Source organism: Canis lupus, chromosome 12 (genome assembly GCF_003254725.2).
Source record: "Canis lupus dingo isolate Sandy chromosome 12, ASM325472v2, whole genome shotgun sequence".
Lineage (NCBI taxonomy): Eukaryota > Metazoa > Chordata > Mammalia > Carnivora > Canidae > Canis > Canis lupus.
The window spans coordinates 20,860,181-20,873,835 of record NC_064254.1 but is presented as its reverse complement, the minus strand read 5'-3'; the positions used below and the strand labels follow the sequence as shown (position 1 = coordinate 20,873,835).

At 42.8% G+C, this 13,655-nt stretch overlaps 1 long non-coding RNA gene across 1 annotated transcript in view; it reads right to left on the bottom strand.

Annotated features, from left to right (window-relative positions):
• Positions 1–13,655, bottom strand: part of LOC112641215 (uncharacterized) — a 30,267-nt gene that overhangs the window by 4,857 nt on the left and 11,755 nt on the right. Inside the window, exon 2 of the long non-coding RNA XR_003124552.3 lies at positions 1,675–1,782. This is a non-coding gene — a long non-coding RNA (uncharacterized LOC112641215). The remainder of the gene's footprint in view (positions 1–1,674; positions 1,783–13,655) is intronic.

The window sequence follows — 13,655 nt, the reverse complement described above, 5'->3', positions numbered from 1 at the left end:
CAAATAAACAAAATTATTTTGTTGAAATTAAAGTAAAAACATTAATTTTATGGATAAGTATGTAATCATATATGAACTGTGTGCATCTTTAATGCTCATTTAAACGTGTCATAACAATGCCACAAGTGAGCACTAATCACAAAATTGTCATTTTAAAATTTTTTTGTGGGCAGCCTGGGTGGCTCAGCAGTTTAGCACCGCCTTCGGCCCAGGGCATGATCTTGGAGACCAGGGATCGAGTTCCATGTCGGGCTCCCTGCAAGGAGCCTGCTTCTCCCTCTGCCTGTGTCTCTGCCTCTCTCTCTCTCTCTCTCTGTTTCTCATGAATAAATAAATAAAATCTTTAAAAAATAAAATTTTTGCAAACTTTCAAAACCCATAGATTTCATTTTCCTCCCCAGTGTTTTTGCTCTGAAGACATATTTGCCCAGGAACAAGGATGGAGCAAATTTTATTTAAATATCAAACCTAAAAATATATATATATATCAAACCTAGGCTGTGTAGGCCTCCATGTATACTCTTGCCACAGGGCCTGCAAATGATAGCAGCTGGTCTGACTCTACCTTTCAGGGTCTTCAGCTGTAACAGGGGAAACAGCTGCATTAAATGAAGCTTTTCTCGATTTAGAATCTCTCTGGGGCACCTGGGTGGCTCAGTGGTTGAGCCTTTGGCTCTGGTGTGATCCCAGGTCCTGGGATCGAGTCCTGTATCAAGCTTGCCACAGAAAGCCTGCTTCTTCCTCTGCCTACACCTCTGCCTCTCACAAACAAATATAATCTTTATAAAAAAAAAAATCTCTCTCCCCTGTGGCTCCTGGGTGGCACAATTGGTTAAGCATCCGACTCATGGTTTCAGCTCCAGTCCTGATCTCAGGGTCAGGAGATTGAGCCCTGCCTCCAGCTCAGCGTGGTCGGCTTGAGATCCTGTCTGCCTCTCTCTCTGCCCTGCCTCACTCCTCTCACTCTCTCAAATTTTTAAAAAATATCTCCATCCCTTGGTAGGATGACACCTAGCCCATCTAGGAAGAGGGTTAACACTGCTGGTCTTCTTGGGTCCTTGAAGGAAGTTCACAGGAATGCAGATGGTAGATAGATCATGATCCACTTTGCTGAATGGCATCTCCTAAACTAGAGGCCATTAATCAGAAGTGCTTTCGGAGGTCTGGCCTCACTCAAAAAGCCTGGCTCCCTTATTTTTCTCTGCATCCACCTCATCCCTTAAGTCCTAAATTTATAAATGAATAGTTCAGACACAAAAAGACAAATAGAATGGATAGCTAGAAGAAGCTGTACCTGCTTTTTCCTTCCTTAGAACATTCCTAAACCACCTCTTGCTCATTGCTTTGTAATCTATTGCCTTTTTTTTCTGACCATTGGAAAATTCTAAATCCAACAGTAAGAAAGTTTAGGGCCTGTCATAGCGAGGGGGTCCCAATGTCACGTCTGATTCCAAGGTTACCATGTGTCTCCTGTGATATGTGAAATGCAGCACAGGGCACAGAGCTTGACCTTCCAGCCCAGCGGCTCGGCCGTTGCACTCACTCAGTGTGCCATGTTGAGTGGGGCCAGGGTTGCACACTAGGTGCATCTGCTCTCCTAACCCTGCTCCTAGCGTGCCCAGAGGGACAAGCTCATTGAATTCATCCACCAGGGGTGCACGTTTTCTAAATTACCTAAGATCATTTGTACAGGTTTGAGGTGGCCCAGCCTGCATTGAGAGTCCGCAGTCCGCCTTTTCTCCCTCTTCTACAAATCAGTGTTCCTGAGGACTTGCAATTAACCTAGATGAGGGAAACAAGATAATAGATCCCAAGCTGTTTATATTACAAACAAGGGTATCCCCTGCCCAGGTGAATTGCCTTTTAAAGCCTCTGCTTGCATAACAAATAGGCAGAGTGCAACGCCTAAGCTTGAGCTCTTCTGACCTGGAGGCTGCCACAGCCAAGTAAGAGACCAATATGCAGACCAACTGGACGTTCCTGGTGGCTCCCTGCCAGCCCCCGAGGTCCAGCAAAAGATCCTAGAGAATGTAGCTTTAGTTCACGTCTGGAAAAAATCTCTCCAGGCTCTCAGGTTCAACCTCCTGGCTCACTGCTTCACCTCACCTGTTCTCAGTCTATACCAGTGGTTGTCAGGTGGAGCAATTTTGCTCTCTTAAGGGACATTTGGCAGTACCTGGGAACACTTTTGGCTGTCACAGCCTGGGAAAGGGGCTCTACTGGAATCCGATTGGTAGAATCTGAAAATGCTGCTAACCTTCTTACAATGCACAGGATAGTCTCCTGCATCAAAGAATGATCTGGTCCAAAATGCTGATAGTGTCAAGGCTGAGAAAGCCATGGCATACACCCTTCATTTAGATACTTTGACTTGAATTTGGTTTTTACCATCTTATCTGCCCTTGAATGATGCTTTGGCCTCCCTTGCCCGTAAGCCCACTCTCACCTTGGATGTAAATACCATGTTTCTTTTTGTTCTATGTCCTGCAGCCACTAAATAAAGACAAGACTGTCCTCACCCCACCAGGTTCCTATCAATTCTTTCAAACACTGCCTGGGGGTCTGTGATGACTTCAGACCATTCATGGGGCTCCCTGCACCATCTTCCACCCTTGAAAGTCAAGCAAGGCCATGCAGGACCAACTTCATTAATGCTAATATAGTCTTACTTTTTAAATGGTATGAGTTTTAGGTTTTTAGTTCTGTTTTGTGAAGGTATGCTATATAATAGAGAAAAGTGATCCCCCGCTAAGCCTCTGATCTTTGCTCTAGCTTTTCCACAAAGGATTAATGTGTATCTAACAGTGTTAACTACTTTTGTTCGTGTTGTAACTTCTCTGCTTTCTTAGATTTTTTTTTAATTTTTTATTTATTTATGATAGTTACAGAGAGAGAGAGAGAGGCAGAGACACAGGCAGAGGGAGAAGCAGGCTCCATGCGCCGGGAGCCCGATGTGGGATTCGATCCTGGGTCTCCAGGATCGCGCCCTGGGCCAAAGGCAGGCGCCAAACCGCTGCGCCACCCAGGGATCCCTCTTAGATTTTTTTTATATCAACCCTGTCTATTCCTTTTTGCTCCATAATTATAAAGCCTAATTTCAATTTTTCAGGAACATCCTTTAGTTTCTCAACACCTACACTTCTTTATTTTTTAAATTTTTTATTTTTTGGAAATGAGAGCAGTTTATTAAAGCTATGAAGTGTAGATACAGATAGAACTTCAGGGAGACTCAGAAAGGAAGAAGAGTGAGTCTTCTCAACATCTACACTTAAAAAAAAAACCTACATTCCTTTAAACAAAACATTTCATCCATGTGGAAGGCGGAATAATGTCCCCCCAGCCCCCCAAAGATGAACACACCCTGATCCCCAAAACTTGCAAATATCTTACCTTACATGGCAAAGGGGATTCTGCTGATGTTAAATTCAGGGGGTGGGGGTAAGTCCTGAATTATCTGGGTGAGTTCCACCTAATCACAGGGTTCCTTGAAAGAGGAAAACCTCTTGATCAGAGCTATGGTCAGAGAGGCAGATGTAACAAGAGACAATGGTCAGTGCCATGTTGCTGGTTTTCAGGATGGAGGAAGGGAGCCATGAGCCTACGAATGTGGGCAGCCTTCAGAAACCAGAATATGCAGGGAGGTGAATTCTCCCCTAGGGCTTCCTGGGAGGGATGCAATCTTGCTGACACCTTGGTTGAGCCCAATGAGACCCATGTCAGACCTCCAGAACTGTTAAAAATTTGTTTTTGTTTTTTTAAAGCCACCAAGTTTGTGGTAACTTGCTAGGGCAATCATAGGAAATTAATGCAATCCCACATTCTCCACCCCTCATAGTCATTAAGGGGTTTTTCCCCATAAAACCATTCTTGGGCAGCCCCAGTGGCTCAGCGGTTTAGTGCTGCCTTCAGCCCAGGACGTGATCCTGGGGACCCCAGGATGGGGTCCCACGTCGGGCTCCCTGCATGGAGCCTGCTTCTCCCTCTGCCTGTGTCTCTGCCTCTGTCTCTCTCTGTGTCTCTCATGAATAAATAAATAAAATCTTTAACAAAACAAAACTATTCTTGACTTCTAGAGGCACCTGGCTGACTCCATCAGTAGAGCATTCAACTCTTGATGTCAGGCTTTTAAGTTCAAGCCCCATGCTGGGTGTAGAAATTACTCAAAAATAAAATCTTAAAAAACAACCAAACTATTCTTGACCTCTAAAGCCTTTATCTTGGGACACCTGAGTGGCTCAGCGGTTAAGCATCTGCCTTCGGCTCAGGGCGTGATCCTGGAGTCCCGGGATCTTGTCCCACATCGGGCTCCTTTCATGGAGCCTGCTTCTCCCTCTGTGTATGTCTCTGCCTCTCTCTCTCGCTCTCTCTCTGTCTCTCATGAATAAATAAATAAGATCTTTAAAAAATAAATAAAAAGATAAAGGCCTTTATCTTATCTTAAACTATTTTCCTTACTTACCATGTCTCCCATTAGCAAAGATTATTCAGACATCCCTTCCTGACTTTTCTAGGAGCTGTGAAGTTGCAAAATTTTAGTTCATTAGGATGCAGCCTGGCCTCCTACAGATCTTATTTTGCAAATAAGAACAGGGCCCCTCTGAGAGGGCAAGGGGCTTGTCAAGTTCACAGTTACCAGACAGCAGACAGGTACCACACCCCATGTCCTGACTCACCAGCTGTTCCTATATTCATTTCCTTCCTCTTAAAAAGGATAGTACTATCCCACTGTTCAAGAAAAGCCTTTTCCATTTTTGGGGAATTTGACAGTTGATGTTGTATAGACCAAAGTTTCCTGGCAAAAGGAGATAAAGGTTCTCCTGGAACTTAATTCAGGGAGAAACTCCAGGAAAATGTTTTAAAAGCTTCTGTGGTCAAATAAGCTTGGAAATGCATCATGTTTATCCTCATCTTGGAAAGGCATTACATACCTAAGCATAGAAGACTCCTCAAAAGTCCTGTAGGAAGAAGCAAGTTCTAACCCAGAGTTTACTCTTTTCATGTGCATTGGCATGAAACAAGAAATGCCAGTGTAGATTCTCTTTGTGTCCTTCAGCCCTTCACCTGTTGTGCGTTGCTTTAACACCATATATAGAGTTGGCCTGAGTACACTGTGTGGAATCCTTTGAGAACCAAGCAAGTGAATGCTGAGACAGAGCCTGCTAGTTTCCATCCATTCTCCCTTTCCTCTTCATTAACAGAAGCTCATCTTAGTTGGGTAAATAAGTGTTGAACTAAAACTATTTGATTTCTTAGGCTCCTTTGAAGCTGATTGTGCCCATATGACATAGTTCTGGCCAGTGAGGATGGAACAGAAGTCTATAGAGGGAATTTCAGAAAAGCTCCCACATATATTTCCTATTTACTTATCTGAGAAAGAGAGAGGAGCAGAGGGAAAGAGGTAAGCAGACCCCACGCTAAACACGGAGCCGGATGTGGGGCTTGATCCCATGACCCTGAGATCATGACCTGAGATCATGACTTGAGCCAAAACCAAGAGCTTGTTGCTCAACCAACTGAGCCACCCAGGAGCCCCTGCATTTGCTTTTTATCTTCCTTCTTCTTCCTGCCTACAATGCAGAGGTAATACCTGGAGGTGCAACAGCTACCTTGTGACCATGAAGTCGATAGTCATTTACTAAGAGTAGCAGAGAAGAAAGCAAAAGCCTGAGCCTTTGATCATGTGATGTCATCTTACTAGACCTGGACAGCTTCTGATTTCTTCAGAATGTGAGAAAAATAATAAAATAATAAATAGTGCTAGTAGCCAACACTATTCCATGCATATAAACATCTTTCTAACTGAAATCATGTTTCAGTATTTATTTCTGAGTATCCTGGAATTCGCTCTCTGAGTATTGTCTTGGCTTTCTTTATGAAAGGCAATTATTGGGAAGAGTATAAGTTTACAAAGCAGTCCAGCACCAGCACCAAGTCACCCAATTCAGTGGTTTCCAAAGTGTAGTCCCAGACCACCAGTATCAGCACCACCTGGGATCTTACTAGACATTCTCAGGCCCCACCCCAGCCTTACTACAACAGAGGATCTGGTGAGGCCCATCAATCTGTATTTTAGCAAGCCTTCCTGGCAATCCTAATATACACTGAAATCTGAGAACCACTGACAAGTTAAACTCATCAACCTTGGTGAGTTCAAACCCAAAACAGGTGAAACTTTGAATGAAATAAGTGAGTTTGAATGTAAGACCCATGCCAACAGCTAACAAAGCACAGGCTCTCTGGGAACAAGTGTCTTGCCATGCCTTGACAATTCAAACTGAGAGAGAAGATAATAAAAACACTAATAGAAGCCAGCACCAGTTAAACAGTTTGATTAATGGTGGTTCATATCAGAATACCAAGGGCCCAGGGTTGCAATTTTCACAGGAGGCTTTTACTTTTGCTTTTCTACATAGTCACATACTGCTCCTTTGCCTCAAACTCTGCTCACAGGACAACCAAATCAGAGTGGAGATAGAATTTGCATAAAATTCAGCAAATTAAGAATGTGTGCATGTGCTCACTACAAAAAATAATAATAATAATTACCTGAGCTGATGGAGGTATTAACTAACCCTACAATGGCTAATAATTTTGCAATATAGACCTATATCAAATCATCACCTTGTATACCTTAAACTTACACAATTATATCTCAATAAAGCTGGAAACACACAGAATGTATACATGTGTATAAGAGTAGAGGTGGGGTGAGGATGTGACTAGAAGTAATCAATGTGTCTGGACACATGAGGATGCTTCAGAATCTAACACAAGATCCCTCTCCACCCGAGATCTCTGCATCCACTTGATGCCACCCCAAGGTGACTGAGTTCTTCCTTCTATTAAACAACTAATTACTGATGATTCTCAATTTTCCAAAGACTCATATATTGTTCAATCTTCATGAGGATCCCAAGAAGTGGGGATTTGCAGTGGACATTTGTTGAATTCTTGTAAGCAGAAGAGGCCAAGTCTTCCTGGAAAGAGTGCAGTGGAATCTTCAGGATGCAGAAGCAGTTGAGAACAACCTACAACAACAGCCATGGTGCTGGGAATTCAGCTCCAGCAGAAATACCCAGTGTCGGGGTGGGGGAGGTTTCCCCACCAAACCACTGACCTTGCACCCCGTTTCCTGCTTCCAAGTCTCCTTCTATTGTGTGAACTGCCCTAAATATATCCAATAAATTCCCTTTTGTCTCAGTAAGCCAGGATCATTTTCTGTTGATTGCAACCAAGAGGTCTAATTACCATAATATAATTACCATCTTTTTCAGATGAAGAAACTGAGACTTGGAGGTTAAATAATTTCTTAAATGTGTGATAACCAGCCATTAAGATGAACTCCAATGATCTTCACCTCTTAGATGTTTACACGTTGGTGTAGTCTCCTCCAACATTTAATCAGGACTCATCTGTGTAGAGTACGGCAGAGGTAATGGTATGTTGACTTCTGAGTCTAGATCACAAAGAGCATTGTAGCTTCTTCCTTCCTCTCTTGGATGGCTTACTCTGGGCAGAGCCAGCCACCTACACTATGAGGATGTACAAATCATGTCTTTTATTTTTGTATTTTCATGCTTTGACATCTCTGACCTTAATGACCTAAACTGCCCCTCCAAGGGTAAGCCAATTCCTAGAGATAACAAACACCTTGTCGGTGAGCACACTTTTCAAATGCAAGCCAAATGGTCCAGGGCTCACATCCCCTCCTTTATTGAGCTCCCACACTCTGGTCCATTGTCCACTTGTCCTAATCACCCCATGGCCAGGTACTAGACAACTAGAGAACAGCCATTATGCCCCAGAGCCTGCTGAAATAATTCAAACTAGCCATTCCTAAGTCTACTTAGCCATTCCTTCTCATGGAAACCTCAATAAAGCCTCTTGCCCACATTTTCTACTGCCTCTGCCTCCAGACCCTTCCCAGTGCTTTCCTATGGAGTAGATGTGCCCTCCTCTTGTGATCTGGGAGTTTACCAAATTTTTTTTTATGTATATTTATTTATTCATGAGAGACACAGAGAGAGGCAGCAGAAGGAGAAGCAGGCTTCCTGTGGGGAGCCCGATGCAGGACTCTATCCCAGGACCTCAGGGTCATGACTTGAGCTGAAGGCAAATGCTCAAACACTGAGCCACCCAGGCATCCCCCAAATTTTCTTTTCATTGGCAGTCATTCCCTGATCTGTTGGCCTTGCCACATCAAAATAATAAGACTTTTATTTATTATTTTATTTATTTTGATTATTTTATTTTATTTTATTTTAATTTTGTTTTTAGCAGGTTCCATGCCCAGCATGGAGCCCAACACAGAAGCCCAAATTCATGACCCTGAGATCAAGACGTGAGCTGAGATCATGAGTCAGACACTTAACTGACTATACCATCTAGTCCTTTAATAAGGACTATATAGACCTAAGAAGAACTTCATTTAAAACAACCTTGTGGGGATCCCTGGGTGGCGCAGCGGTTTAGCGCCTGCCTTTGGCCCAGGGCGCGATCCTGGAGACCCGGGATCGAATCCCACGTCGGGCTCCCGGTGCATGGAGCCTGCTTCTCCCTCTGCCTGTGTCTCTGCCTCTCTCTCTCTCTCTCTCTCTCTCTCTGTGTGTGACTATCATAAATAAATAAAAATTTAAAAAAAAATAAAAAAAATAAAACAACCTTGTGGGGAAGCCCAGGTAGGGAGGAGCAGAGGCCTCCCATCAGCCATCTGAGTAAGCTCCCTGAGAAGCAGACCCACCAGCCCCTGTTAAGCCATCATGACTGCAACCCCATCTGTTTACAATCTCATGAGAGAAGAAAAATCTAAGCTATCCTAAGTTTTACAATGCATGGAATCTGAGAGATGCTTAGTGTTTTTTTTAAGTCACTAAGTTAATGAATTAATTTGTTTCTCAGCAACAACCTATTGTTAAGTGGAGGAACTGATATTGAAAACTGGGTCCACATAAATTCTAAAGCAGACTTTTTTTTTTTTTTTACAAAATCATTCAGCTTTTATTAATTAGCATCTTAGAAGAAACAAAAGATAAGAGAGCCAGCAAAGCTCTGAACAAACACAATGAAACAGGTGCAGACAGGCCTCAAGAAGCCATTTGAACAGATGGAGGCAACACCCTCCTTGAGTGGGCCCTGACCCAGGGGTGCTCCATGATCTGGGCCAAGGGTAGCCTTTCCAAAGGCTGGTATCTGAGAAGCTTGGAGACTAAGTCCTGGGCCCCCAAAGGTAATGATGGGGGAAATCGTAGGTCTACCTTGAGGATACGTCTGTAGGTCTCATTATGGGAAAGGCTCTCAAAGGGTGGATATCCTACCAACAGCTCATAGAAAAGTACTCCAATGCACCACAGATCAACCTTCTCATTGTAGGTTCTCCTCTAAATCATTTCTGGGGGCAAGTAGTCCAGAGTCCCACACATTGTCTTTCTCCTCAGAGATGGTGTATGCACAGACCAGCCGAAGTCTGCAATGAGGTTTCCTCATTGCTTCGCCAGCATGCCATCGTGAACTGTATTAAAATGTTTTTGGTTTCTGACCCAAATAGTAAGAAAAAAGTTTTCTCATATAGCAAGAATTCAAGACCTAGATGGGTTCCAGCGTTCATTAAGCAGCTTGGCTATATCACCAAGGACCAGGTAATTCTTCCCATTTCTCTACACAACCAAGTTCATTCAGCCTGTCAGCTTATCTTTCCTATTTTCAGAGGATGGCCATGACATTCAAGGCATTGCATGCAAAAAAATAAATAAATAAATAAAAAGGCATTGCATGCAGACATCACAATATGAGTTTTCCCAGAAGTCTCTCAACTGATCTCACCCACATTAGCCAGAACTATAATGCCTGCCCCTACCCAAACCAATCACTAGTGAGGGTAATAGGAGGATGGCTCACAACAGCCAGGGTTTTCCCCTGGAGCTCAGCACTTACCTACATGAGGCTGGGGCACCCTTGATCCCAATCAGGGTTCTGGCACCAAGGAAGAGTTAGGGTGGTCGTGAATGGCGTAGGTACATTATCTTCTCTGAGCCAACAAGAATCCAGCTGCACTAGCAAGAAGGGAAATCAAGATCCAGAGAAGATGTGGGGAAAGAAAGAGGCCAGAGCAAGTGGATTGAGGCTGGTTGAAGTGATTGGGCCTTCACACAGAGCAAAAAACCTGAATGAAGCTTTCCCCAGAACCTTCGCTCATTCACCCCATTCTCCCTCCTGAGGATGGATTATGTAGTTGCTGGTCCATCCAACTGCTCACAGAGAGCATGACTCACCTGCCTCCAAAAGCCTCCCACCCGTGGAATGGGAACTGACTGTGGACATATCAGTCAGCTGGGGCCTGCTAATTGGAATCCATCTGGATTTCCCACGGAAGGCAGCAGAGCGTGTGTATAACCTCCTCCTCCACTGAGACAAGGGAAGATTATTTGTTTAAATGGTAATTGGTATAGCCCAAAACACGTGGCCTCCTGTATCTGGATACAGGATACAGGATATAGGATCTGAATATAGGATAATCTAACACAGATCATCAGAGATGTTGGACTAAAAGTCCAACTCCTTTATTCAGTAGCTGTGAAAATCCAAGTTCACGCTGAAGTGATTTGGCCAGGATCACAGGAGTAAAACTGGAACTAAACTGAATCTTAAGTCTCTTGCCTCAATGTTCTTTCTCATTACACTTTGTGGAAAAACATTCTATGCCAAATTCCATGCCAGACCTCTTACCTCAGTTTTTTGAGATTCAGAATTGCTAGGCAGAATGTTTTAACGTCTTTCATGTCCACATAGAAATACAAACTATGGGGGCGCCTGGGTGGCTCAGTGGTTTAGCCTCTGCTCTCAGCTCAGGTCATGATCCTGGGGTCCTGGGATTGAGTCCCGCATCCGTCTCCCCTGGGGAGCCTGCTTCTTCCTCTGCCTGTGTCTCTGCCTCTCTCTGTGTGTCTCTCATGAATAAATCTTCATTAACAAAATACAAACTATGCTTGATATTGAGACATTTATTTTGAATATTGTCTAATTAGACTTTCAAGCTCCACCCCCAGAACATTTTATCTGGTGTTTACCAAAACAGGCCAAAAGTCCAGTTAATAATAATGTCAGCCACTTTTGTTGCTCTCCAATAAATTACATTTAAAATTATCAAGAGTAATTCTCGTCCAAGTGACAGCAAAAAATTAAGGACTTCAAATCTCCAGTTCAAGAGTTCACTGGACTCATTACTTCAAAGAGAATATAAATAAGCTTCCTGAGATGATCTTTTTAAAATAACTCTTCTGTCTACCAGCTGACTTGCAGAACTGGCTTTGCACTCAACACAGGTCCACATGACTGGATGTGAAGGGATTTGGGAAGTATTTCAAGTTTTGCCTCCTTATATGATTTTCGCTCTTGATTTCTTGGTTTGAAGAAGTCAAAGGGGAGCCATGTATGCCAAGTGAATGGGTCTTCTATTCATCATTTTCTATTTTCCTTTACAAGAGCCATTCTGACTTTGGAAACATGGTAACATTTATCTTAAAGGACACTAATAAAGATGCAATTTTGTGGGATCCCTGGGTGGCGTAGCGGTTTGGCGCCTGCCTTTGGCCCAGGGTGCGATCCTGGAGACCCAGGATCGAATCCCACGTCAGGCTCCCGGTGCATGGAGCCTGCTTCTCCCTCTGCCTATGTCTCTGCCTCTCTCTCTCTCTCTCTCTGTGTGACTATCATAAATAAATGAAAAAAAAATTAAGATGCAATTTTGTAAGGTTGCTATATGGGAGTAGGTGTCTGTGGGTCTGTGTCTGGATATGTGTGCTGGTGTTGGCCAGGTGGAGGAGGAAGATGAATTTTGGAGTTGCAATTAAAGCACTTGGGACAACAGTTAAAAAGAATGTTTAGCATATATCCCATATATCCATAATAAATGTGGTTTTCATTTTTTTTAGTTAGTATGGTTATCCCTACAAAAATAATTTAAAGTATTCTTAGGTTAAATAGGTGATTCACATAAGATAATCAAAGGCAGTCTGTTCAGTAACTATCATTCACTTCCCCCAAGTTTTGTGTTGCCAAATCATTATCAGGAAAATATTCTTAGTCAAAGAAACCGTAAGATTTATTTGTCCTCATTCACTGTTAAAGAAACAGTAAGGGATGCCTGAATGGCTCCGTGATTGAGCATCGACTCAGGCCGTGATCCTGGGGTCCAGGGATCGAGTCCCTCATCAGGCTCCTTGCAGGGAGCCTACTTCTTCCTCTGCCTGTTTCTCTGCCTCTCTCTCTCTCTCTCTCTCTCTCTCTCTGTCTCTCATGAATAAATGAACAAAATTTTAAAAAAGAAAAAAATAATGGATAGTAAGATTCTTGTCCAATGCAAGCTTATTTAAAACCTGCTCTAGGGGAACCTGGCTGGCTCAGTCAGTGGACTCTTGATCTCAGGGTCCTGAGTTCAAACCCCATGTTGGGTGTAGAGATTACTTAAATGAATAAACTTATAAACAAACTAATTAATTAAAACCTACTCTAGAGAATTAAAGGACAAGTTATGTTTATTTAAAATCTTAATCATTACATCTCAGGAGCCACCATATCAAACTCGATACAACTTTAAACACATTACACTCACACAAACAGACTCACACACCCATGCTTTTGGCAAGGTCGCGAAACCCATCCATTTTTCATTACAGGTTCAAATTCACTTAAGGTTTTTGCATTTAAATTCAAACATCAGGGCATCGGGGTAGCTCAGTTAAGTGTCCAACTCTTGATCTCAGCTCAAGTATTGATCTCGGGGTCATGATTTCGAGCCTCACCTTAGGCTCACCCTGGGCATGGAACCTCCCATCTTTGGGGGGCCTGGATGGCTCAATTGGTAAAGCATGTGACTTGATCTCAAGGTCATAAGTTTGAACCTCACACTGAGCGTGGAGTCTAATTTTAAAAAAATAAAAATATATTTAAAAATAATAAAGTCAAAAATAAAATCAGATGTCTTTTTTGGCTTCTTTTCTGGTCACCACAGTCCCATGTTTTAAAAATAAAATAATGCACTTAGATAAGTCAGTATTAGGAGCTACTCACTACTTACATAGAGCATGTTCTTCTGTTTCAGATACAAATACTCCCCCAAATGTAGCAATTTGCATCAATTTTTCTTTCAAGAAAATTTATCTGAAAGATGCTCATAGATTTTGATTTGCATCTAATTTTGAAAACTATAATTTTCCTTCTGAGATTTCTTTTTTAAAATTAGTAAAGGATAATTCAGCAAAAACAAACCACGGAGTGAAGATATATTTTGAAAGAATTTTGTAGATTTATAAGTAAACAGTGACTGCATCTGCTTACTCTATGAAAGACCATAGGAGTTTTGATTTTTATTTAATTTTGTTAAGTTTTTTTATTTATTCATTTGAGACAGAGAAAGCACAAGCAGAGGGAGGGGCAGAGGAAGAAGGGAAGGGAGGAACAGGCTCTCCACTGGGCAGAGAGCCCAATGTGGGGCTCGATCACAGGACCCTGGGATCATGACCTGAGCTGAAGGCAGATGCTTAACCAACTGAGCCACCAAGGTGCCCCTTTAGAATGGAGGTTTTAAATACGTGCCCCTCCCAAAAGGCAGAACTGTGTGCACTTCTTATCCCTTCACCCCAACCTCCATATTTTAATGT